Source organism: Bos grunniens, chromosome 5 (assembly GCF_055505025.1).
Source record: "Bos grunniens cultivar Pamir isolate PY7600 chromosome 5, Bosgru_T2T1.0, whole genome shotgun sequence".
NCBI classification, from domain to species: domain Eukaryota; kingdom Metazoa; phylum Chordata; class Mammalia; order Artiodactyla; family Bovidae; genus Bos; species Bos grunniens.
Window position 1 is genome coordinate 15314181 of NC_141169.1, and position 26528 is coordinate 15340708.

Here is a 26528-nt window from a genome sequence, read left to right on the forward strand (position 1 = left end):
CACTCTGGGCATTTGCTTCTCCATCAGGCGGTGGCTTGATAGCGCTCAGGGATTTTGGCCAAATTACGGCTTTTTAAGGGAGCCGGTGTTCACCGTATGTAGGTTCCTTAGCATCCTGTTTGTTTCCAAGGGGTCTTATTATGAGATGAAGCCTGAATCATCTCTCTTAGCAATGAAGACATACTAATGAAGCCACGTGGAGAATTCCTAAAATATACATCACTGAGCACAAAAGCCTAGCCTACTTTTGAAAATGGCTGAATCTTCCCCTAGGCAGAACATATACTCTAGAGATTAAATTTTAGGTCCCTGAAACTTTAAAATTTGAAAGAAATGCAAAATGAACGTAAAATATGCTGCAAGGGTTTAGTGTCTTGGCGAAGGACATTTCCCTCTTCTAGGTGATTGATATTACCATTAAAAAGAAAAGAAAAGAAAACTTTGTGTACTTTTAGGCCTTCCAACAATCCCTCAGATTTTAACGGTTTATATCCAATTAAGATTGAATTAAATAATAAGGCCATTACAGACAGGTTTCTCATGCAGTAAAAAATCTCCTGGAAAGAAATCACAAGACCTAAATTTCAAGTCAGAACATTGCTACTAATCCTCAGCTTTTAATGCAGCCAAGACAGCTGTTTCTCAGTCTCTTCCAAGCCTACCTTTATTTTTTTTTAAGAAAAATTAAATTAGATTTGATTTTCTGGATGCCCTTCCTCTGACGTGGATAAAGAAACACTCTGATAGATGCCTCACAGGAAAAGCTAAAAAGAGTTACAATAAAAATCTTACAAAACATCTTGCAAAACTTGCTTTTACTTCACATGTTGGTGACAGGCAAATATTTATGTTGATATATATCATATATATACATATATATAAATTGAAATGTAGTATAAATAATACCAATAACAACTGAGAAGAATTTAAGAAAATAAGTAGAGCTATGTTCTGCATAATCAGGATTAGGCATATCTATGGGAAACAAAGTTTTCTGTATGCTTCCAGGGATAGTTTATGGTAATACCAGGAAGACCTTTTTTATCCTACTAGTATTCCCCTCCCCACACATTTACACTGATGTGTGACACCTATCGCAAATGCAAAAAAATGATTGGTAATTTTATGTCTTGAAGCCAATGAGAAAGTTGGTATTGAGTTTCCCACTAAGCACTGGGGGGGCTTAAAAATAGCTTATTTAATCTTCTCAATTAATTAATGAGGTGATTTTTCCTAATTTATCGATTAGACACAGGTGATGCCCAAAGAAAAAATGTATTGCAAAAAGTCACACAGTTAGTTCAATAGCAGAATAGATATTTAAACCCAGATCTAGCTGGCTTTTTCCCCGCCCCCCCCCCCCAAACAATAGAATGGGAAAGATGGGAGAATTCTTCGAGAAAATTAGAGATACCAAGGGAACATTTCTTGCAGAGCTGGGCTCAATAAAGGACAGAAATGGTATGGACCTAACAGAAGCAGAAGATATTAAGAAGAGGTGGCAAGAATACATAGAAGAACTGTACAAAAAAGATCTTCACAACCCAGGTAATCACGATGGTGTGATCACTCACCTAGAGCCAGACATCCTGGAATGCGAAGTCAAGTGGGCCTTAGGAAGCATGACTATGAACAAAGCTAGTGGAGGTGATGGAATTCCAGTTGAGCTCTTTCAAATCCTGAAAGATGATGCTGTGAAAGTGCTGCACTCAATATGGCAGCAAATTTGGAAAACTCAGCAGTGGCCACAGGACTGGAAAAGCTTACTGTTCATTCCAATGCCTAAGAAAGGTAATGCCAAACAAAGCTCAAACTACGGCACAATTGCACTCATCTCACATGCTAGTAAAGTAAGGCTCAAAATTCTCCAAGCCAGACTTCAACAGTATGTGAACCATGAACTTCCAGATGTTCAAGCTGGTTTTAGAAAAGGCAGAGGGACCAGAGATCAAATTGCCAACATCCGCTGGATCATGGAAAAAGCAATAGAGTTCCAGAGAGACATCTATTTCTGCTGTATTAACTATGCCAAAACCTTTGACTGTGTGGATCAAAATAAACTGTGGAAAATTCTGAAAGAGATGGGGATACCAGATCACCTGACCTGCCTGCTTAGAACTGGGTATGCAGGTCAGGAAGCAACAGTTAGAACTAGATATGGAACAACAGAATGGTTCCAAATAGGTAAAGGAGTACATCAAGGCTGTGTATTGTCAACCTGCTTATTTAACTTATATGCAGAGTATATCCTGAGAAATGCTGGGCTGGTTGCAGCAGAAGCTGGAATCAAGATTGCCGGGAGAAATAGCAATAACCTCAGATATGCAGATGACACCACCCTTATGGCAAAAAGTAAAGAAGAACTAAAGAGCCTCTTGATGAAAGTGAAAGAGGAGAGTGAAAAAGTTGGCTTAAAGCTCAACATTCAGAAAACTAAGATCATGGCATCTGGTCCCATCTCTTCATGACAAGTAGATGGAAAACAGTGGAAACAGTGTCAGACTTTATTTTTTGGGGCTCCAAAATCACTGCAGATGGTGATTGCAGCCATGAAATTAAAAGACACTCCTTGAAAGGAAAGCTATGACCAACCTAGATAACATATTAAAAAGCAGAGACATTACTTTGCCAATAAAGGTCCATCTAGTCAAGGCTATGGTTTTTCCAGTGGTCATGTATGGATGTGAGAGTTGGACTGTGAAGAAAGCTGAGTGCCGAAGAATTGATGCTCTTGAACTGTGGTGTTGGAGAAGACTCTTGAGAATCCTTTGGACTGCAAAGGAGATCCAACCAGTCCATTCTAAAGGACATCAGTCCTGAATATTCATTGGAAGGACTGATGTTGAAGCTGAAACTCCAATACTTTGGCCACCTGAAGGAAGAGCCGACTCATTTGAAAAGACCCTGAAGCTGGGAAAGATTGAAGGCAGGAAGAGAAGAGGCAACAGAGGATGAGTTTGTTGGATGCCATCACTGACTCAATGGACATGAGTTGGGGTAAATTCTGGGAGTTGGTGATGGACAGTGATGCCTGGCATTCTGCAGTCCATGGGGTCGCAAAGTTGGGACACAACTGAGCGACTGAACTGAACTGATGTGGTTTTTTTTTTCTTTTTATTATTCATTTATGTAAGCCTTTAGTGAAGGTACAGATTTTAAGAGAAGGAAAATGTAGAATTACTACAGGGTTAGGCACTTTAGAAAGAAGAAGTGGAGCAGGGGTGTAAAGATTCCAGAAGGAGATCCTGGGAACTGCAGTCACGGAGGTGAACAGTATCATTTAAAAAAATTTTAACAACAAAATCCTTCAAAAATTTGCTGTTCGATTGCTAATATCTTTTCACTAACAGTTACTGAGTGCTTTCTCTTGTCGTACAGTAGGAATATGACTACCCCATAGGATTGGTGTGAGAGGAAGAGGCAGAACACAAATGGGGACGAGCAGAACATGGAAGATTTCAACCTACAGGTAAAGGGAGACTCACTTTTATGGCCACACTGTGTGCTTTTAATCATTCTATTTATTTACTTATTTATTGCTGGCTGTCCTGGGTCCTTGTTGCTGTAAGGGCTTTTCTCTAGCTGCAGCAGGCAGGGGCTCCTCTCTAGCTGTGGAACCTGGGCTTCTCATGGCCGTGGCTTTTCTTGCTGTGGAGCACAGGTTCTAGGGCACGCAGGCTTCGGTGGCTGCAGCACGTGGGCCCAGGAGTTTTGGCTCCTAGGCTCTAGAGCACAGACTCAAGAATTGTGTTGCCCAGGCTAACTTGCTCCCAGGCATGTGGGATCTTCCCAGATTGGGGAATCAAACTCACACCACTGCATTGGCAGGTGGATTCTTTACCCCCGAACCACCAGGGAAGCCCACCATTCTGTATTCTTATATATTGGTAAGTATTGATTTGATGTTGAGTATGTGCCTTTGGAATGTGTAGAATAATTAATATGCCTATTTTTTTTAAACCCTTACACCAACCTTATGATGTAGATACACTGCAGAAGAAAAACCTGAGACTTAGGCTGTCTAAATTCACGTAGTCTGGAGGCATCTGCTAGATACAGTAAATAAATACCTGCCTGTATCCAAATCACCTTCTGAATTTGACACCTACTTTTAAGCAATTAATATGATACTTCTCATTTTAAAAAGTAATAAAAGGTCTGAAAAAGAAAATAAGTGAGTCTTCTCTTAAGCATGTGGGGAGTATATGTGGGGAGAGGAATCTTGACTTGCCATAGCTTTCTACCATAGTATTTTTAAAACCAAATCTCAAAATGACAATATTATGCAAAAACTCCCAAGTTCAGAAAAACAATTCAAAGATTATTTTTATAAGTTTTAAAAGCTCAATACTAAAGGAAAATATTGAAATCATTTCACATCATAAGAGTATATTCATTTTCAAAATTCTGCCTTTTGGCAGGACACAATGCCAGTTAACATAGAACAATTGTTTAATTGTTTAATTAAAATTTTAATAATTTAGAATTATTTATAATTCAAAGATCCATGCATTGTCGGGCCATTGAAGAGAAGAATCTTAATAGCAACTCAGACCAGTAAGCCTTTTAATGGCTTAACTAAGGATGTAAATGGTGTCCCACAAGACAGTGCAAAGGACGCAGTTCTCACAAGATTCATCCATTCATTCCCAAGGATGGTCTGACAAATTAAAGGTTTTCACTTTATAAGAGGAAACAACAATTCAAGAAAAATATTGACATTAATTCACATCATGAGATTATATTAATCCATCTTCTATTGTTGGGGAGGAGGAATTTTTCTACCTTTCTACATTCTTTAGCATTTTGTGGAAATTCTATTCTTCATCCTAATAAAAATTTTATTCTTTACCCTCCATACCAAATGTTATTTGATATATAGTCTATAGTCTCAAAATGTTTATAAAATAAAGTCTGCACAATTCCCAAATTCCTATTGAAAATTCTGTTGATCCTAAGTGTTTATGACTGATGAGGGACTGAGAGGTAAAAAGCAAGGCAATTAACCAGGTTATCTGATCTCTGTATGAGGAGAGGAGGGGCTAACTGAATTCATAAATGTCAAAGCAATCAAATCAAATTTTTTAAACAATTGCTTAAACGGTAGACAAGGATCAAATTACTACTATTTCTACATTTTGTAGATAAAGCCATAATGACTCTGACACCTGAAAATACCAAAAACATTATCACTTTATAAATTTTTTTTTCTATGGAATGTGGAATCTTAGTTCCTCCAGCAGGGATTTATCCCACATCAGTGGAAGTATGGAGCCTTAACCACTAGACCTCCAGGGAAGTCCCTTAAGTTACTTTTTAATCATAAATTTCTTTTACATAATATTATGCTTCTAAATAGTATATGTATATATATATATATATATATATGGACAAAGAATGTCACCTGCCATTTTAGTAAACAAAGAATGTGTGCCTGCTCAGTCAATAAACTGTGTTTGATTCTTTGTGATCCCATGGACTCTAGCCCACCAGGCTCCTCACAATCCAAGGGATTCTCTAGGCAAGAATATTGGTGTGGGTTACCATTTTCTTCTCCAGGGGATCTTCCTAACCCAGGAATCAAACCCATATCTCCTGCTTGGCAGATGGATTCTTTACCACCATGCCACCCAGGAAGCCCCAAAACAGAGAATATCACCTGCTAATCCAATAAACAATATATGTTGTCCACCATCGAGCCATCAGTCTTTGCAGCAGCCCTTCAGTGGTGCCCCCGGGGGCAATTCAGGATGGAGGAAAATCAGGATAGTGGCTCTGTATAGTTGAGATGCATATCTAAGGAATAATGCCAATGACCCTGGACTCTTGTGTCTTCCTATACATTGTTGTTTTTCAGTCGATAGGTCCTGTCTGACTTTTTGCAGCTCCATGGACTGCAGCACACAAGGCTTTCTCATCCTTCACTATCTCCCAGAGTTTGCTCAAATTCATGTCCATTGAGTTGGTGATTCTGTCCAACCATCTCATCCTCTGTTGTCCCTTTCTCCTCTTGCCTTCAATCTTTCCCAGCCTTAGGGTCTTTTCCAGTGAGTCAGCTCTTCGCATCTGGTGGCCAAAGTATTGGAGCTTCAGCTTCAGCATCAGTTCTTCCAATAAATATTCAAGGTTGATTTATCCTTTAGGATGGACGGATTTGATCTCCTTGTTGTCTCAAGAGTCTTCTCCTGCATCACAATTCAAAATCATCAATTCTTTGGCATTCAGAGTTCTTTATGGGCCATGTACATGACTCCTGGAAAGACCATTCCTTTTTCCACGGAATCTTCCTTACCCAAGGATCAAACCCAGGTCCCATTTCAGGAAGATTCTTTACCCTCTGAACCCCAGGAAGCTCCCTTTCACATACATGGAAAAGCACTAAAAATCAGTAACTTGAGAAGTCTGTCTTCTGTGATTAGCAGTAATCTTTTGATGTTTGACTACAAGATGTTTTTTTCAGCAAAAACTCCTATATATGCTGGCTTTTTTTCCTTTTGAAACAGTTCTTCACAATATCTGAAAAGTTGTCTCCCAGGCTATAGTGCTCTGTGAAGTCCCTGGAAAAACATCAGTCAGTCAGTTCAGTTCAGTCACTCAGTCGTGTCCGACTCTTTGCGACCCCATGAATCACAGCACGCCAGGCCTCCCTGTCCATCACCAACTCCCAGAGTTCACTCAGACTCACGTCCATCGAGTCAGTGATGCCATCCAGCCATCTCATCCTCTGTCATCCCCTTCTCCTCCTGCCCCCAATCCCTCCCAGCATCAGAGTCTTTTCCAATGAGTTAGCTCTTCGCATGAGGTGGCCAAAGTACTGGAGTTTCAGCTTTAGCATCATTCCTTCCAAAGAACACCCAGGGCTGATCTCCTTCAGAATGGACTGGTTGGATCTCCTTGCAGTCCAAGGGACTCTCAAGAGTCTTCTCCAACACCACAGTTCAAAAGCATCAATTCTTCGGCGCTCAGCTTTCTTCACAGTCCAACTCTCACATCCATACATGACCACTGGAAAAACCATAGCCTTGACTAGACGGACCTTTGTTGGCAAAGTAATGTCTCTGCTTTTCAATATGCTATCTAGGTTGGTCATAACTGATAATTTTAGGTTGTACATTTTTCTTCAGTTGACATATATGTCAGGTATTATGCCCAGGCATTAATTTGGGTTGACAGCTATGTAGTGATCTAAAACCAAAATATTTTATAGTATTCGTTTTACATTTCATGTCTTTTCTGCTTTTTCTTTGATTCATTTCAAAATCTCACTACAGATTTATTCAAATCTCATCATCTAAATTCTGTATTATTATTTTAATACAATAACAATACCTGCTCATTGAATAAGTGTAAAACTATGAATACGTAAATGGTAAGAAGTTAAAAAGTTAAAGCCCTGTGTTTAAGTTTCTTTTCCTTTCCATCAATTCTACAGGCTAGTAGTAAATATTGTTAACTATTTGATATATGTTCTTACAAAATTTCCTTTCCTCCTCTCCAGTCTCTTCCTCTCTTTCTCTCTGTCTATACACATGTCTATATATACATATGATATGCAAATATATAGTTTTGTTTATTTTTATTAGTGTTGTTGTTTTATAAAATTTGACAAATGACTGCTTTTCTCATTGAAACATAGCCAGAAAAACTCAAGAAGACTAGATTGGTGCTGGAATTCTATTAAATTAAGATGACAGTTAGGGCTTCCCAGATGGCACTAGTGGTAAAGAACCTGCCTGCCAGTGCAAGAGACATAAGAGACATGGGTTCTATCCCTGGGTCGGGAAGATCCCCTGGAGGAGGGCATGGCAACCCACTCCAGTATTCTTGCCTGGAGAATCCCATGCACAGAGAAGCTTGGTGGGCTACAGTCCATAGGGTTGCAAAGAGTTGGACACAACTGAAATGACTTAGCAAGATGACAGTTAAGTACTTAGGTCACCTATGCTGAAATCAGTGGTTCTCTTTTATAAAAGTAAATGCTTACAGTTTTCTTTTTAGCAACCCCTTTTCCATTTTCTTTATTGTTTTTTCTTTATAAATGTTAATGGTTAGGGCTCTGTCCTTGGTCCTTACATCTTTTTTTCTTTCCATGCTCTCCCTGGATGATTTCACTCGCCTACATTTTCTTTCATCTTTGACTTAAATAATGGTGATATTAAAATATTTAATTTTCTGTGAGTAATCATCTATAACTGGTTACTTCTGCCTCAGCCTCTTGTTCTAGGATTCTCTCATCGGTGTCTTATTCTTGAATAGATGTTAGCTGTTCTTCTTAGGGTGAATGAAGTCGGGAATGACTTATGTTACCATCTCTTTGTCATCCCTTTCCTAAGTTTCCTATTTCTTACTGAGTACATTTTGGTGACTTAGTTCTTTTAAGTTGTTCTTTTATTTTTTTTTTTAATTTTTAGTGTGTTGTGTTAAGTTTGTTAGTATTTTTTTATTTTAAATTCTAGATTATACTTGTAGATATATATACTTTTCCTTAGTATTGTTTATTTCAACCTTTTCTTTTTTCTAATCAATTTTTCTAAACATTTGTCTGCTAGTCCTTTCAAAGAGTCAACTTTTGATATTGTTGGCAATGTATTTTTTTTGTTGTTGCTTTTTTGTGATTTTTCTTTTCCCACATTATTGACAGATTTCTTATGTGTGTCTCTTTCTTGCTTTTGGATTTCAACCACTATGGTTGTATTTTAGCTTGTAGATTGCTTCAATATTATAATTTACTCTGTAAGTACAGCTTTAGTTGCAAGCTACTAACAACTTGCATGTCAAGCAGTATAGCACATGCAGATTCCCAAATTCACAGAGAATTTAAAGAAGCCACTGTATTGGCTGTGTGAACTGAGCGTGGTGACTTCACCTTACTCTGTACTATTGGCAAACCATAAGAATCAGTACAAGGAAGGCGATTCTTAGAAATGCAGTGCTCACCCTTTTGTGGAAGTAATAGTGGTATCATATTGAAAACAGCCAATCCAGCATATAGCATTCCTATCCAAATTGAATTTTTTATGAGTTTCCTTCTCTATGTGTGATATTTTTGTTAGGTGTTATTATGGCTATGCTGATTTTACAAAATGAATTGGGAAGATTTTATGTTTTGCTAAATTGTTGACTAGTGTAAATATATCTCCTTGAATGTATCTCTTCTTTGAAAGGTTGAAATGAATCAGCTTGTAAAGCCATCTGGGCCCAATTATCTTTTAGAGGTAATTCTTTCACATTATTTCCTAGAGCTTCTAAAAAAATCTTCCTATATAGGTTTTCTTCTTTGTCTTTATTTACTTTGAGGAAAAAAAAAATAGAGACTCTTCTTTAACTAAATTTTAAACAAGAGTTGTGCATACTAAAACAGTATTTATGGAGTACTTTAAAATCTGTTTTCTAGCTATGTTTGTGATAGAGAGTCTGCTGCACAACTAGTCATTCAGTAATGACACAACACGTGTTTATTTCTCACTCATATTACACTTCAGCAATTGCAGTTTGCTCCAGTCTGCTTGACTATGTTCAGTTTTGCTCCATGTCTTTTCATTCTAGGACCTTGCCCGAAGAAGCAAACCTTATATGGAATATACCTGTTCTCTTAGAAAAAGGGAAGACAAGAGGCCAATGCAATTGCAAATAGAACTTCTGTTTAGATGTGGCATGTGTCACATCACTTACTTTTCATTGTCCGAAACAAATCGGGTGTGACTCTTCTTGATCTGGAGACGCAGAGGAGGGGAAGTGGTAATCCAGCCTTCCCTGTGTGACTCAACACAAATCCAACATATGATGGTGGAACAGGAACAAGACAACTATGATAAACACTGCCATTCAGAGTAGTCAGTAGTCCAGAGAAGTTCTGAAACCTCACTGGGATAGCTTTGTAAAGTGTTCCTGGGCTCACTGAGGAAATGTTAGTGAGAGGTCATGGTCCTCCTCCTTAAAAGACATGTCCTTGCCATTCGTGCTCCATGGCTTCTGAGTGCCCCGCTCTTTAATTAATGTTTCCTTTTTCAGTATCATCCCTTGTCACATGTGAAATGGGAATTTTGGTGCCTGAAAAAGTCTGTCAACTTAATCAGACTGGTGGTACTTCTAGAAGTATAGTTCTCAAAACAGTTTAAAAATTATTTGCTTCACTCTGTGTATAATAGTCAATTTATTCACTCTGTGTATAAATAGTCAATAGACTTACACTCTGTGTATAAATAGTCAAACACACAGTTCTTTTCAAGACATACCTTTCTCTTTAGATTTAATCATAGGTACTTTGAGTTTATCAGATACCTGTTGGATTAAGCCTTTGGTCTCTTTTCCCAGAGATATTTTGTCCAACTTAGAGCATCTGATGGGTGAAAGGCAAATTAATTATATCTGAGTTGGCTCAGCAGGTAAAGATTCCACCTGCAGTGTGGGAGACACAGGAGACTTGGGTTCCATCCCTGGGTCAGGAAGATCCCCTGGAGGAGGAAAATGGCAGCCCTTTCCAGTATTCATACCTAAAAAATCCCAGGGACAGAGGAGCCTGGCAGGCTACAGTCCAAAGGGTCACAAAGAATCGGACATGACTGAGCAACTAAGCATGCACTAGTTTAAAACAAAAGGTATGGTGATCATTCTCTCACTTTTTTCACTGAAGTTACTCAAAACATTTTTTGTTTTGTTATTCCATTTACCAATTAGAGAAAGGAAAGTGCTATTGTGCTACATCTATAAGCCCTGCAAGTTCTGGAATTCCTGAGCTTTTTTTTTTTTTTGTCTTCTCTCTTCTTGAAAATAAGCCAGTTCTCTCCTAACTCAACTCTTCTTTGGCAGACAACTTATAAAATGCAACTAAATCAACAAACTCATACCAATAACATTCTATTTTTAGAAACCTTCCCCCGGAACCCAGGTTCATCATATTATTTCTTTATTAAATGATGGCATGTGACAGTTTTGTCAAATTTTTCGCCACTGTAGACTGTCAGTTGCCATTTTCCAATCTCTACTAATGTTCTACTGTTCATCCACCATCTGATCCCAACCAAACCTATGCTGTATATGTTGGTTTTTTGTTGGTGGTGGTGTTTTGCTTTGTTTTTCATTGACGGATTCTATTGATTTTTTTTTTCAATTTCTTAACTTGCTAATTTTGGCTTTAATACTTTTGTTATATTCTCCTGTATTTATTGATGTGTTTTGTTTTTCTATTTCTCATTTTTAAATTCAGTTCACTTCAGTCATTCAGTCATGTTCGACTCTTTGTGACCCCATGAATTGCAGCACGCCAGGCCTCTCTGTCCATCACCATCTCCTGGAGTTCACTCAAACTCATGTCCATCGTGTCGGTGATGCCATCCAGCCATCTCATCCTCTGTTGTCCCCTTCTCCTCCTGCTCCCAATCCCTCCCAGCATCAGAGTCTTTTCCAATGAGTCAACTCTTCGCATGAGGTGGCCAAAGTACTGGAGTTTCAGCTTTAGCATCATTCCTTCCAAGGAACACCCAGGGCTGATCTCCTTTAGAATAGGCTGGTTGGATCTCCTTGCAGTCCAAGGGACTCTCAAGAGTCTTCTCCAACACCACAGTTCAAAAACATCAATTCTTCGGCACTCAGCTTTCTTCACAGTCCAACTCTCACATCCATACATGACCACTGGAAAAACCATAGCCTTGACTAGATGACCTTTGTTGGCAAAGCAATGTTTCTGCTTTTCAATATGCTATCTAGGTTGATCATAACTTTTCTTTCAAGGAGTAAGCATCTTTTAATTTCATGGCTGCAGTCACCATCTGCAGAGATTTTGGAGCCCCCAAAAATAAAGTCTGACATAATGCCCAATTAATATCCCCCCCTTTTTTGAATAAGAAAAGGATCTCACTAGTTACAAAGTGATGCTGTCTTCAGCCTCTTTCTTAGTGTTGCTCCTCAGTGTTAGAGATTTTTCCCAGTTGCTCTTCTGCTTTCTGAAGTTGCTGTTTTCTGTATGACTTCCAGTCCAGCTGTTTTCACATTTATACTGTTTCAGAGTGTTAAAAAAAAAAAAAAATGAAAGTGATAAGCTCTATCCCTGTTCACTGAGGACTTCACTCCTTGCTCTGCAAATTAGTGTGTGTTTAGGAAGTTCTGAAGGGCATAGCTTTATTATTTTGAAGTGATGCAACATTTTTAAGCAGAAAAAGAGTATCATTTGTACCTTCCTTCATTATACCCAGTTAAAATTCTTGAGTTTTTTAAAAGTGTCTTTCTTTAGTTTTCAACCCATATTCAGAAACTCCCTCTTTGAGATTCCCTTTGATAATTGCAGTCAGATTCAAAAGGGAATAGTTACCTGTGTTCACATTGTTGACCAAAAAGATGCACATCATGAGAGTTGCGAGTGAGGTTTTATATGGGGTAAAATGAGGACTGCAGCCTGGGAAGACAGCACCTCGGGCAGCTCTGAGAGGCTGCTCCAAAGAGACAGTTACGGAAGGTCAATATAGAAGATTTTGGTGAACGGAGAGTTCAATGCAATCAAGCACTCATTTTACAAAAGTTTTGGCCAGTCCCGAGGAGCTGATGTCACCAGGAAGGGAGTTAGGGCTTTTCTAGATATGAGGAGACACAAGGATTGGGATCTTGAAATCAGTTTCTGAAAATACCTAACTACCTAAAGACCTATTCTACCAGTTTCCCTGGGGCACAGAGTGCCTCACTCTCCACCCTGAATTCCCTCAGGGAGTGTTGAAGGTCAGCAGCTGCAGCAGCAGAGGCAGGTGGCAGATGCCCTTGTTGTTATTCAGTCGCTGGCAAATGCTCTTGGCAAGTGCCAATTAGCAGTTGATAGGCAAACGCCAATTAGTAGTTGACAGGCACCCACCAATTTGTAGTTGACAGGCAAGTGCCAATTTGTAGTTGACAACATCATTGTCTACCCAGGAATCCTTCCTTGAGGATACTATACATGTTTAGTATGTGGCAGGTTTGAGCTGTGTATAATATATTAATGTTTTTTCGAGGCAGAGTCTTCACTGGTGGAGGAAGGTGATACAAATATGCAGTGCTGGAAGTCAAAGAAGACCAAAAAATGCAAAGAAAGCACCCTAATGTTGCAGTGAAATTGGTAGTATCAGAATTAACTCATCTTTAAATATAATTTAAATATATTAAATTCATGAAATTCTACTGGAAGGGCCTAGAAGCAAAGACACATGTAGCAAAGAACACATCTAGAAATAAGGTCTCAGTTTCTAAATATCATTCTGCACTCAAAAGAATCAGTGTTTCTGAAATGGCTAAATCTGAGACAAAGAAAATACAAAACGAGCTTGGAAGTATGTTGTGTCATAAGTGATCAAAAAGAGATAGGGACCTAGGAAAAGGAAATAACTATTTTAAAAGACTTCCAACTTGTTCAATATGAGGAATTTCAAACTTGAAAATTAATAATGACAGTCATGTAGTATAACATGACTGTTATAGAATTCTTATAGAATAAGAATACATAAATCCATACTTATAATAAATAAAGCAATAATATGAAAGAAGAAACAGTTCTTTCTTACAGTAAAAGGCCAAATACTGAATGTACCTGGAATAGGGACTTGGAAAATTACCATCCTGCAAATAGCAGAGTAATAATTAGAGTAAGATGATTTCTAGAACTAGTAGTTAAATTTTTTTCCAGTACTTGTTATGAAAACTTGCAAATATACAAAAAGTCTGAGGAAACTTCTAGTGAATGCTCATATACTCACCATTTAGATTCAACCATTAATATTTTACTATAGTTGTTTTTATCACAGATCAATTTATATTTCTACCATTCTACTTGTCCATAAATCTGTCTTATATTATTGAAACATCTCAATATAAATTGTATACATCAGTACATTTTTCCCCTAAGCACTTCAGCATAGATGTAATTCATTGGGATTCAATATACATTTATAGTTCTTTTTTGTTCTTTTGAGGTAAAACTTACATAAAAGAAAATTATCAAGAATTAGATATATCATTTGATGAGTTGTAACACAACCACTTGCCAAGACATAAAATACTGCAGAAAACATCACTCCAGAAAATTACATCTTTTCAGGTAAAACCCCTCCAAGCCATAGTTGTTCTCATTTTTCCAACATACATCCATTTTTACTTCTCTAAAACTTTATATAAATTAAACCACACTGTGCATGTGTGCTCAGCTGTGTCCAATTCTCTGTGACCCCATGGACAGGGGCCTGCAGGCTCCTCTGTCCATGGGATTGTCCAGGCATGAATACTGGAGTAGGTTGCCATTTCCACCTGCAGGGGATCTTTCAGAGCCAGGGATCAAAGCCCTGTCTCCTGAGTCTCCTGCACTGGCATGCAGATTCTTTACCCCAGAGCCACCTGGGGAGCCCAAATCACACCATAGTACTCTTTGTACTAAGTCTTTTTTTTCACTCAGAATAATACTTTTAAAATTCATCCATGTTATTGGAGTAGTTTATTTCTTTTTATTACTGAATAGTATTCTATTATATGAATATAAGTGTATAATGATTATCCATACTCCTATTGATGGATACTTGGACTATTTCTAATTTTGACTATTATGAATACATTTGCTATAATCATTTTTCGTACTGATTTTTATTGACATGTCTTTTCATTTCTCTTGGGTAAATTTTTAGGAATAGAATTCCTGTGCCACATAGTAGGCATATGCTTAGTTTTATAGGAAACTGGATAAAAATTTCCAAAGTGATCTGGCATCAAAGTCTGTGTTCTTAACTACTATGCTGAACAGTTGAAATGGGCCTTGCTGGAAAAGTAGGATTTTTCCAAATAGAAAATTGAGGGAAGATATTTCTGATTAAGAGAGCAAACCATACACCTGTGAAGTGAATTTCACTCATGAGAGGGAATTGATGTGTTTGATATATTAAGAGATGAAATTGGAAAGGTAATTAAGTCATGTCCTAGAGATCTGCTTGATCACAATAATAAGGATTTATGAATTAATGCCATAAAAGATGGAAACCCATAGGAGTTTTATTTGTGTGGGGGGGGAGTAAACATTCATTCATTCATTCTCCACAATAAATATTTGCTGAATACTTAAGCATGCACAAGCACCTCAGTGGTCTTTGCAGTATTTTAATATGTGCTAAAGGTTTTAGATAGCACAATGTCAGGAAAGGAAAGAACATCTTCAAAAAACACTGAAAAGACAATTCCAATGGACTTTTTAGTTAACTGAACTTAGCCTCCTGAAAGAGAGTAAGAGCTTAACAGCAGTCAAAGCCTGGATAATTGGAAATTTTCTGTTGCTTTTAACCACGATAGAGAAGTTAAAAGACAGTCAAGTTAGTGCTACAAAGCTGAAAGCAGAATGATTTCTAAGCCAGGAACACAGTACTTCTGTTATATTCATAATACCAAGTATAGCATTCTAAATGTAACAGAATTTAACTGTTCTTGACTTCTATATAGGAAAAAAAAAAAAAAAACTTACTTAAACTGCTCTGTAATAAGCATAGGACTTTTAATTTTAATTCTAAGTTGGTATACCATTTTCCAATTATTTTTATAAATTCTGTCAAATAATTTCTTATAATAGCTTTGTTTGTTGTAGGAAATATAGCCAAGAAGTTTATATTTCCTTTGAGACTAATGAAAATTAATGATTTTTAACACCGATTTCAGGGCTTTTTAAATTTAATAATGTATAAATATTGGTGTTTTTTTGGATTTAAGCCAAACTAATTTGCAGAACTTAAAGGTAGAGAGAGATATAATAGCATATCTTTCACAGAAAAGCAGGGTACAATCATATTTAATAATATAAGTTACTTTACTATTATGCCAATGAAGCATTTAAGGTTGTGTGTAACACATGAGAATTCAGAGTGAGTCAGAAAAGAATCTGTAGTCTTAGAACCACTCTACCAGCAATCTTTCTCTTCCATCATTTTCATACCACCTTATTCTGAGTCTAATTGTCACATTGTAATCTCTTAGTTATTTGCACATACTTTTCTTATAATACTTGAGCATTATATTTCCAACCCATCTAAGTAGATTCTCATATTAAATTCTATTTTTTTTCATCATTTAGATTCTCTTTATATTTGATAACGCTAGGGACCACCATTTAATGGTCCCTCTCCACCTCTCTGCACAGCTCTGTCAATTCCTGATTATGAAAAGTATGATAAAAGTCTCAATTTGAAATTATAGCAAGGCAGGAATAAATGCGAGGTCCTGAGGAGACTGGACTGGAAGGTAGTGCTCATTTTAAAATGTAGTGCTAATTTAAAAATAAAGTGAGGAGCACTGAATAAGCCAGTTACTGTCACAATGCTATAAACCCAAATCATTCCCAAGCCCAGTGGTTTAGAACTACAATTACCATCCTCATCACTTAGCTAAACTGGCCTGGTTCTATCAGTTCTAAGCTTCATTCAGGTCTTCTCTACATGTCTCTTAACCTACCTGGAACCATTATCTTCTAACGCGTGTTCTTTTCATGGCAAAAGGGCCGACAGAAACTTGATGTCTTTTAAGGACAGAATTAGAACTGGCACGCTATCACAACTGCCCACATTCTACCAAAGCAAGACACTTGGCCAAGCCCCATATAATGAAGCAGGGACGTTTTATTTCCGCGTAAGATTGGAAAGTGAAAGTGAAAGAAAGAAAATTGGGGAAAGGACTAAATATCATGAACAGTAATCTAATACAACCCAAGCACTTAAGCAACCTAAAATACTTTCTGTAACTAGACTTCTCTTTTTTGAGTTCCATACCTACATTATATATATTTACATACCTAGTTGTTCCCAGGTGTCTCAACTTCTATCTTTGACAATTCCAGTCTTGCCCAATGGCGTGTTTTAAGTATCTTTTATTTGTAGGCACAGACTCACCCAGTCTCTGACTCATCAGTAATGAAGGCAATTTATTAGTCATTCCATTTATGTTGTTTTGCTATAGAAAGTAAATGTCACTGTGCCTGGGCTGGGACCTATAGGCTTGCTGAAAGCATTGACTGTTTTATCTCGAAAACATGTTTCAGGAGATGGGTAGTTTTTAAACTAGGATTCTGCGTCAGTTTTCCTAAGTCCATAAGTTCTTTTCCAAAAGAGAGAGCATTAAATTTTATTATGAAGAATGCATTGTGTAGTATGGACATTTTAACAAGATAAATTCCAATCCATGAACTTAGAATGCCTGTTCATTTATTTATGCTTTCTTTAGTTTGTTTCATCACTGTCTCATAGTTTTCAGTGTATGGATCTTCACTTCCTTGATTGTATTTATTCTTAAGTATTCTATTCTTTTTGATACTGTTGTAATGGGATTTTTTAAATTTTCTTTTTTGGAAAGTTTATTGATAATATGTATAAATGCAACTGATTTGTATATTAATTCTGTATCCTGCAGTTTTACTAAATTGATTTATTAATTTCTATGTTTTTTTCCCAGTATCTTTACTGGAATCTTTAGGGTTTTCTACATGAGATAATGTCATCTACAAACAGAGACAATTGAGCTCCTTCCTTTTTTTATTTGGATGTTTTTTATTTCTTTTTCTTGCCTGATTGTTTTGACCTGAACTTCCAGTACCTTATTGAATAGGAGTGGTTAAAGAAGGCATCTTTGCTTTGTTTCTAATCTTAGAGAAAAAGATTTCTTCTTTTTACCATTGAATATGATGTTAGCTGGGGCTTCCCTCAGCAGTAAAGAATCTGCCTGCAGTGCTGGAGATGCAGGAGATGTGGGTTCGATCCCTAAGTCAGGAAGATCCCCTGGAGGAGAGCATGGCAACCCACTCCAGTGTTCTTGCCTGGAGAATCCCCTGGACAGTGCAACCTGGGGGGCTATAGTTCAGAGAGTAGCAAAGAGTCAGACATGACTGAAGTGACTGAGCACAACACATGATGTTAGCTGTTGGTTTGTCATGTATGCCCTTTATTATGTTGAGGTATATTTCTCATATACCTAATTTATTGAGAATTTTATCATGAATAGATATGGAGTTTTGTCAAATGCTTTTTGAGCATGCATTAAGATAATCTCATGATTTTTCTTCTTCATTCTGTTAATGTATTGTATCCCATTTTTTTGATTTGTGTATTTTGAAACATCATTGCTCCTCAGGGATAAGTCAGTCTTAATTATGATATATGTTTTTTTTAAAAATGTATGGTAGGATTCATTGGAGAAGGAAATGGCAACCCACTCCAATGTTCTTGCCTGGAGAATCCCAGGGGCGGGGGAGCCTGGTGGGCTGCCGTCTATGAGGTCGCACAGAGTCGGACACGACTGAAGCGACTTAGCAGCAGCAGCAGCAGGATTCATTTTGCTAGTATTTTGTTGAGAATTTTTGCGTCTATGTTAATCAGTGTCTCAAGAAAACTGAAAACAAAATGTATATATATTTCTATACAACTGAACAAATTAAATGAAATTAAAAGTCAGTGAAAAATAAAGATGCATTGTTAGTATAATAACAAGGAACAAAACTATTCTCATTATCATTTATTTAAGCAATACGTATATATTCAGACTCTAACTTGTGCTAGGAACTGTTCTAAATTCTAGACTTCAGAGGACTGAGAAAAAAGCATTTAGACAATAAGTTGACCTTGAATCTGGGAACAGAAGGAAAAACAAATTATAATGTCAGTAATAAAATAATTATGTTTTTATTTTTCAGTTTTAACATATCTACTCTGCAGCAAGTCCATATCCAAGTCTACAGTGTCAAAGTGCAGGTTTAAATAAAATCTATCAAAAATATCAAATTCTGTTCATCTTTGAATATTAAAAATTTATTTAATTATTTAAATTTATTAGAATAAAAAGTTCCTATATACTTAGACTTCCCTTGTAGCTCAGTCAGTAAAGAATTTGCCTGCAGTGCAGGAGACTTGGGTTCGATCCCCGGGTTGGGAAGATCCCCTGGAGAAGGAAATGGCAACCCACTCCAGTATCATTGCCTGGAAAATCTCATGGACAGAGGAGCCTGGTGAGCTGCAGTCCAAGGGGCCGCAAAGAGTCGGCACGACTGAGCGAATAACACTTACTTACTTCCTCTCTTATGTACTTGGAATATTGGTGTTTTACCGTATACTAAATGCATGTTTGAAATGTCTGTGATATTAAATCATAGGAAAATTTTGCTTTATCTTTCCATTTTTAAATTCAAAATTGATCTCTGATTGCTTGAGAAATGACTGAATACAAAGGTACAACCAATTGTATGATACTAATATTTTACAGGCTTCCCTGATAGCTCAGCTGGTAAAGAATTGACCTGCAATGCTGGAGACCCCAGTTCGATTCCTGGGTTGGGAAGATCTGCTGGAGAAGGGAAAGGCTACCCACTCCAGTATTCTGGCCTAGAGAAGTCCATGGATTGTACAGTCCCTATTTTACAGAAAAATGTATGCAGATCAGATAAAAAGTAAATATAACAATATACTTTATTCCCTGTTTTAAACCTTATGCCAAAGTTGAATCCATTTTTATCTTCACCTTAAAGGATATGTTACTATATTACAGGGCATAAAATTCAGAAAGGAGGTCCTTACACATATAAATACAGCCATAGACCAATAAGCCCATCAATAATAAGAACTATCCTTTACTTTAAAAAGAACAGTCATTCATGGAACAAAAATAAAGTAACTTATACTCTGTAAACAACTAGATACATTTAATAGTTGGTTACTTTGTGGTTTGCAAAAGGTTGGCTCAGTCAATTAGAAGGAATAATTAGCTTCAGCATCAAAAGTAGCAAGTTTATTTTGTGGTACTTCTTTGTCTTTCTAAAGAAATGATTAAATATATTGCATTTAAAGTGGTAATACAAAAATGTGGCAACCTTACTATATTAATGAAAATTTATCATTTTGTAATAATATTAGTTTAAAAAATAAAATGTATCTTTCAATATAGCACATAATTAAACACTACACTTCCAGCAGAAACTTTTCTCTGCTTCATAGAAATAGTTCTTCAACATACTTTTTTAAAATATAATGGGATATAAGCTAAATATATAAATTTGATAAAGCTTTTCTCTGTTTAAAAATAATTTACTCAAAAAATTTTAAATTTTAATTTTGTAGTTAAAAATTGATTAGGATGATCACTAATTTGCATAAAAACTGGCTCATTATCATACCAGCTGCTGAAAAATTTGTGAAACAAATTTCATGTTGGCAAGCAGAACTGCAGGCTGTCTTAGATGTAAAAATATCTGTGGGCATGAAAGATGTTCTATGCAATTTAAAGAGAAGTACAGACCCAAATTTCTGAGGATTTCTTCTGCGGATGGTTTTCATTCTTAGTGAAGATGAAAAGTTATAAGGAAATGTTGCCTGACAAAGGTGGACATCCTGGAATTAAACTGACCTATTCTTAAATAAAAATATTAAGGGTACAGCATCCTATAAGCTGAATGAGCTGGCTTGCTCTCAGATGTACATTTTCATTAAACAGTTTTCATAATAAACTGAAATCAACAGGTATTTTAGAATTTATTTCTATATCTTCATATTATTAATTTCTGAGATTGTCCAGAATTTTGAGAAATCTCCATGTGGTCCCACTTGAATTATTTTCCACTACATAATGAAATAGTCAAAGATTAAAATATCTTTATCTACAAAACTTCTCAGTTTTTAAAGTTTTTTATTATTATTTATTGGGTTCGCAAAAAAATTTGTTCAAATTTTTCCATACCAGTGTACAGAAAACTCCGAACAAACATTTTGGTCAACCCAATTTTATTTTTAATTTTTGCTTGCAAATTTTGGTAGGCATAAAACAAATAAGAAAACCCACAAGTATGCTGCAGAAATATTTTTGTGATTGCACCTTATTATCAGTTTGGTGGAAGATACTAAATGTAATTTTTTTTAAGAAAAAATTATAAAATTATCCAACAAACTCAGATTTTGGAAGAACATATGCTTCAAAAGTACTTTTAAACTGGACTACTTATGTGACATGAGGTTCTACAAAACTTACTAATTATTTTATCCTATGTCCTAAATGTCTCCAATTTATCATGTATAGTTGCTAATGTTGTGATTATTTATTTAGCTAGAAAAACTCTGGTTTCAATTACATTGAAATTTAAATATTAATGTAAAAGTGTTTATAGTCTGAGCTTTGTGTAGTCAAAGTGTGGTTATCTTAATGCAAGCAAGATTCTTTCTTTTATATCAATTAGATATGTTAAATTACTTACTCCATAATTCCTTACCCCTTTTGATTTCTTGGATGATGTACCTTCACTAATATTATGGACTTTTAGATTAAAATAATAAAAGATTTTTAGATCAAAATAAAGTAATAAAAGATCATCTCACATGCTAGCAAAGTAATGTTCAAAATTCTCCAAACCTGGCTTCAACAGTATGTGAACCATGAACTTCCAGATGTTCAAGCTGGATTTAGAAAAAGCAGAGGAACCAGAGATCAAATTGCCAACGTCTGTTGGATTGTCGAAAACGCAAGAGAATTCCAGAAAAAAAATCTACTTCTGCTTTATTGACTATGCCAAAGCCTTTGACTGTATGGATCACAACAAACTGTGGAAAATTCTTAAAGAGATGGGAATACCAGACCACCTGACCTGCTCTTGAGAAATCTGTATGCAGGTCTGGAAGCAACAGTTAGAACTGGACATGGAACAACAGACTGGTTCCAAATCCAGAAAGGAGTACATCAAGACTGTATATTGTCACCCTGCTTATTTAACTTATATGCAGAGTACATCATGAGAAATGCTGGGCTGGAAGAAGCACAAGCTGCAATCAAGACTACCGGGTGAAATATCAATAACTTCAGATATGCAGATGACACCACCAATATGGCAGAAAGTGAAGAACTAAAGAGCCTCTTGATGAAAGTGAAAGAGGAGAGTGAAAAAGTTGGCTTAAAGCTCAACATTCAAAAAACTGAGATCATGGCATCTGGTCCCTTCACTTCATGGCAAATAGATGGGGAAACAGTGGAATCAGTGACAGACTTTATTTTTAGGGTGTTTCAAATCACTGCAGATGGTGACTGCAGCCATGAAATTAAAAGACACTTACTCCTTGGAAGAAAAGCTATGACCAACCTAGACAGAATATTAAAAAGCAGAGACATTACTTTACCAACAGAGGTCCATCTAGTCAAAGCTATGGTTTTTCCAGTAGTCATGTATGGATGTGAGAGTTGGACTATAAAGAAAGCTGAGTGCCGAAGAATTGATGCTTTTAATTGTGGTGTTGGAGAGGACGCTTGAGGGTCCCTTGGACTGCAAGGAGATCCAACCAGTCAATCCTAATAGAAATCAGTCCTGAGTATTCATTGGAAGGACTGATGTTGAAGTTGAAACTCCAATACTTTGACCACCTGATGCAAAGAAGAGACACATTTGCAAAGACCCTGATGCTCAGAGAGAGTGAAGGCAGGAGGAGACAGGCATGACAGAGGTTGAGATGGTTGGATGGCATCACAGACTCGAAGGACATGAGTTTGAGTAAGCTCCAGGAGTTGGTGATGGACAGGGAAGCCTGGCATGCTGCTGTCCATGGGTTCACAAAGAGTTGAACACGACTGAGCGACTGAACTGAACTGAACTGAATATAAGAGAAAAATCAGGCTTAACACATGTAAATGAATTTCCACTTTATAAATACAAATCATGGTTTGTATTGAATATTTTGTTTTTAGTTTAGGACAATATGTATTCCCCTAGATCAATGTTGAAGTGTACCCTCAACAGAAAGTAAAAACAGGGCACATATTTTTCAATTTGTTCTCAGATCTAGAAGCTGTAAAATTGGTTTATCTCATTATAGCTTAAACTATAGAAGGCTGGACATTCAGATCAGATCAGTCGCTCAGTCGTGTCTGACTCTTTGCGACCCCATGAATCACAGCACGCCAGGCCTCCCTGTCCATCACCAAATCCTGGAGTTCACCCAGACTCAGTGATGCCATCCAGCCATCTCATCCTCTGTCATCCCCTTCTCCTCTTGCCCCCAATCCCTCCCAGCATCAGAGTCTTTTCCAATAAGTCAACTCTTCTCATGAGGTGGCCAAAGTACTGGAGTTTCCGCTTTAGCATCATTCCTTCCAAAGAAATCCCAGGGTTGATCTCCTTCAGGATGGACTGGTTGGATCTCCTTGCAGTCCAAGGGACTCTCAAGAGTCTTCTCCAACACCACAGTTCAAAAGCATCAATTTTTTGGCGCTCAGCCTTCTTCACAGTCCAACTCTCACATCCATACATGACCACAGGAAAAACCATAGCCTTGACTAGACGAAACTTTGTTGGCAAAGTAATGTCTCTGCTTTTGAATATGCTATCTAGGTTGGTCATAACTTTCCTTCCAAGGAGTAAGCGTCTTTTAATTTCATGGCTGCAGTCACCATCTGTAGTGATTTTGGAGCCCAGAAAAATAAAGTCTGACACTGTTTCCACTGTTTCCCCATCTATTTCCCATGAAGCGATGGGATGCCATGGTCTTCATTTTCTGAATGTTGAGCTTTAAGCCAACTTTTCCACTCTCCACTTTCACTTTCATCAAGAGGCTTTTTAGTTCCTCTTCACTTTCTGCCATAAGGGTGGTGTCATCTGCATATCTGAGGTTATTGATATTTCTCCTGGCAATCTTGATTCCAGCTTGTGTTTCTTTCAGTCCAGCGTTTCTCATGATGTACTCTGCATATAAGTTAAATAAACAGGGTGATAATATACAGCCTTGACGTACTCCTTTTCCTATTTGGAACCAGTCTGTTGTTCCATGTCCAGTTCTAACTGTTGCTTCCTGACCTGCATACAGATTTCTCAAGAGGCAGGTCAGGTGGTCTGGTATTCTCATCTCTTTCAGAATTTTCCACAGTTTACTGTGATCCACACAGTCAAAGGCTTTGGCATAGTCAATAAAGCAGAAATATATGCCTTTCTGGAACTCTCTTGCTTTTTCCATGATCCAGTGGATGTTGGCAATTTGATCTCTGGTTGCTCTGCCTTTTCTAAAACCAGCTTGAACATCAGGAAGTTCACAGTTCACATATTGCTGAAGCCTGACTTGGAGAATTTTGAGCATTACTTTACTAGGGTCTGAGATGAGTGCAATTGTGCAGTAGTTTGAGCATTCTTTGGTATTGCCTTTCTTTGGATTGGAATGAAAACTGACCTTTTCCAGTCCTGTGGCCACTGCTGAGTTTTCCAAATTTGATGGCATATTGAGTGCAGCACTTTCACAGCATCATCTTTCAGGATTTGAAAGAGCTCAACTGGAATTCCATCACCTCCACTAGCTTTGTTCATAGTGATGCTTTCTAAGGCCCGCTTGACTTCACATTCCAGGATGTCTGGCTCTAGGTCAGTGATCACACCATCGTGGTTATCTTGGTCGTGAAGATCTTTTTTGTACAGTTCTTCTGTGTATTCTTGCCACCTCTTCTTAATATCTTCTGTTTCTGTTAGGTCCATACCATTTCTGTCCTTTATCGAGCCCATCTTTGCATGAAATTTTCCTTTGGTATCTCTGATTTTCTTGAAGAGATCTCTACTCTTTCCCATTCTGTTGTTTTCCTCTATGTCTTTGCATTGATCGCTGAAGAAGGCTTGCTTATCTCTTCTTGCTATTCTTTGGAACTCTGTATTCAGATGTTTAATCTTTGCTTTTCTCCTTTGCTTTTCACTTCTCTTCTTTTCACAGCTATTTGTAAGGCCTCCCCAGACAGGCATTTTGCTTTTTTGCATTTCTTTTCTATGGGGATGGTCTTGATCCCTGTCTCCTGTACAGTGTCACGAACCTCATTCCGTAGTTCATCAGGCAGTCTATCTATCAGATCTAGGCCCTTAAATCTATTTCTCACTTCCACTGTATAATCATAAGGAATTTGATTTAGGTCATACCTGAATGGTCTAGTGGTTTTCCCTACTTTCTTCAATTTAAGTCTGAATTTGGCAATAAGGAATTCATCGTCTGAGCCACAGTCAGCTCCTGGTCTTGTTTTTGCTGACTGTATAGAGCTTCTCCATCTTTGGCTGCAAAGAATATAATCAATCTGATTTCCGTGTTGACCATCTGGTGATGTCCATGTATAGAGTCTTCTCTTGTGTTGTTGGAAGAGAGTGTTTGCTATGACCAGGGCATTTTCTTGGCAAAACTCTATTAGTCTTTGCCCTGCTTCATTCCGTATTCCAAGCCAAATTTGCCTGTTACTCCAGGTGTTTCTTGACTTCCTACTTTTGCATTCCAGTCCCCTATAGTGAAAAGGACATCTTTTGGGGGTGTTAGTTCTAAAAGGTCTTGTAGGTCTTCATAGAACCATTCAACTTCAGCTTCTTCAGTGTTACTGGTTGGGGCATAGACTTGGATTATTGTGATATTGAATGGTTTGCCTTGGAAATGAACAGAGATGATTCTATTGTTTTTGAGATTGCATCCAAGTACTGCATTTCGGACTCTTTTGTTGACCATGATGGCTACTCCATTTCTTCTGAGGGATTCCTGCCCCCAGTAGTAGATATAATGGTCATCTGAGTTAAATTCACCCATTCCAGTCCATTTCAGTTCGCTGATTCCTAGAATGCCGACATTCACTCTTCCCATCTCTTGCTTGACCACTTCCAATTTGCCTTGATTCGTGGACCTGACATTCCAGGTTCCCATGCAATATTGCTCTTTACAGCATCGGACCTTGCTTCTATCACCAGTCACATCCACAGCTGGGTGTTCTTTTTGCTTTGGCTCCATCCCTTCATTCTTTCTGGAGTTATTTCTCCACTGATCTCCAGTAGCATATTGGGCACCTACTGACCTGGGGAGTTCCTCTTTTAGTATCCTATCATTTTGCCTTTTCATACTGTTCATGGGGTTCTCAAGGCAAGAATACTGAAGTGGTTTGCCATTCCCTTCTCCTGTGGACCACATTCTGTCAGATCTCTCCACCATGACCCGCCCATCTTGGATTGCCCCATGGGCATGGCTTAGTTTCATTGAGTTAGGGAAGGCTGTGGTCCTAGTGTGATTAGATTGACTAGTTTTCTGTGAGTATGGTTTCAGTGTGTTTGCCCTCTGATGTCCTCTTGCAACACCAACCGTCTTACTTGGGTTTCTCTTACCTTGGGCGTGGGGTATCTCTTCACGGCTGCTCCAGCAAAGCGCAGCCATTGCTCCTTATCTTGGACGAGGGGTATCTCCTCACTGCCGCCCTTCCTGACCTTCAACGTGGGATAGCTCCTTTAGGCCTTCCTGCGCCCACACAGCCACGGCTCCTTGGACGTGGGGTTGGTCCTCCTGGCCACCGCTCCTGGCCTCGGGCGTGGGTTGCTCCTCCCGGCCGCCGCCCTTGGCCCCGGGCGTGGGGCGTGGGGTATCTCCTCCTGGCCACCGCCCCTGACCTCGGATGCAAGGTAACTCCTCTCGTCGCCGCCCCTGACCTCGGACGCGGGGTAACTCCTCTAGTCACCGCCCCTGACCTCGGACGTTGGGCATCTCCTCTGGGCCTCGCCCCCTGACCTAGGACGTGGGGTAGCTCCTCTCGGCCGTTCCTGC

General features: G+C 38.0%; 1 long non-coding RNA gene across 2 annotated transcripts in view; it reads left to right on the forward strand.

Moving 5' to 3' along the window:
- The window catches only part of LOC147371341 (uncharacterized), a 40480-nt gene that overhangs the window by 1903 nt on the left and 12049 nt on the right, over positions 1–26528 (forward strand). Inside the window, exons 2-3 of one of the 2 annotated variants that reach the window (XR_015164768.1) lie at positions 3379–3469; positions 19231–21323. This is a non-coding gene — a long non-coding RNA (uncharacterized LOC147371341). Of the gene's footprint in view, positions 1–3378; positions 3470–19230; positions 21324–26528 lie in introns of those variants that run through there. The other variant, XR_015164769.1, reaches the window with a different exon arrangement.